At 32.8% G+C, this 1432-nt stretch overlaps 1 long non-coding RNA gene across 1 annotated transcript; it reads left to right on the forward strand.

Moving 5' to 3' along the window:
• The first annotated feature begins 6 nt into the window (after positions 1-6).
• Positions 7-1208, forward strand: LOC125503978. Its single transcript, XR_007281212.1, has 3 exons — positions 7-416; positions 471-676; positions 842-1208. It is a non-coding gene; the product is annotated as an uncharacterized LOC125503978 (long non-coding RNA).
• Positions 1209-1432: the final 224 nt, after the last annotated feature.

The raw sequence follows: 1432 nt of genomic DNA on the forward strand, positions 1-1432 counted from the left end.
CTGCTCAAAAACGTCTCACTCGCACATGTTTATATTGAAAATATCCAATAACATGTAAACAAATATATCGACAATAAATTCGGAGCAATAGTTCATTAATAACATCTTCAACCAATAACTAAAGTTAAATTGACCGTTTATTTATGATATTTTCACTCAWTAATAAAAATTAGCCTACTGAACTAAATGAACTAAACGAACTAATCTTTTGTACTATTCACTTTGCTGACCGAGATTGAAAGATGGAAATCAGCAAGGTGAACTAAACTTCCCAGGTCTAACTGTAAGTGATTTGTGAATTTTGTCTATAATATTTAAGAAAAGATCTGTCGAGTGAAAGTTAAAAGTGTTCTCGTGTTGTGCGGTTAATTGTTATTACATGATGACATCTATCTCTGATGAAACCACTATCAAAGGTACGAAACTTCGGCGTACCATACAAATTGTTCCGTTTACGTTTGCCATTCTAGAAAGGGAACTGATAGAAGCTTACATTTCCATGCTTTTCCTGCAAAAAATAGTGGAGTCACTTTGAAAATTATTAATCGTTTCGGATTAGAAGAAATGATTGATAAACGAAAAGCATGGGAGCATAACTTATTGATCGGAAAACTCGTGATCAAGTTCATGCGAGTGTGTTCAAAACACTTTGAAAATGAAGACTATTGTGCAAAAGGTATGTTACTCACATTAAATGCAGCTTATTAGACTGTTACGTTCTCATACTGATTGTTATTATTTATGACCTATACTATTGTATCAAAGATAATAAACAACAAATATCCGTTCGAATCTGTCAATACACTTTTGTTCTAAGTAATTGTTTTCGCTTTCTTGTTAGGTTTAATGTTAAAGCAGCCAAAGTTAAAAAGATGTGCCATTCCATCCAGAAATTTGCCTAAGGAGAGCTTTTGTTTAAGAATTTCAAATCTTAGAGCAGAACGTTCAGCGAAAAGGCTACCATGGTGTACTGTGTACAGTGCACTGTAACAGTACATTTTGTGAGGATATTACTTTGACCGAAAGTGAGCAATTGACCCCTAAATTAAATATTGAGGAATTGACATTACGTGAACAGGAGTCTCTACAAGGCTTATTAGCATTGGGAAATATTCCACATATCAGCTATTACACGGATCAGGCAGTGCAAGTCAAGAAAAGTGATAATTTGAGATCAAAAGATGTGAAATAAAACTATTTGCAGATTAGTCGTTTTTTACTATAAGTTTCAAATAGTAATAATTAGTAATATAATCACTAAAATAATAACAGTGGTTTCTATAGTATCAAAAATCACTGATAATAATCATGGCAATAAATCCATATATTACGTATACGACATCTACATATCCCACCTACTCTTTTTGTGACTAGGGTCGGTGATTATGTTTGAGTCCTTCCGGGTTTTCAGTTTTTGAAGTGATAACTTTTT

This window comes from Dendroctonus ponderosae, unplaced genomic scaffold, assembly GCF_020466585.1.
Source record: "Dendroctonus ponderosae isolate FM_Combo_2020 unplaced genomic scaffold, Dpon_F_20191213v2 Dpon_F_20191213_1, whole genome shotgun sequence".
NCBI lineage: Eukaryota > Metazoa > Arthropoda > Insecta > Coleoptera > Curculionidae > Dendroctonus > Dendroctonus ponderosae.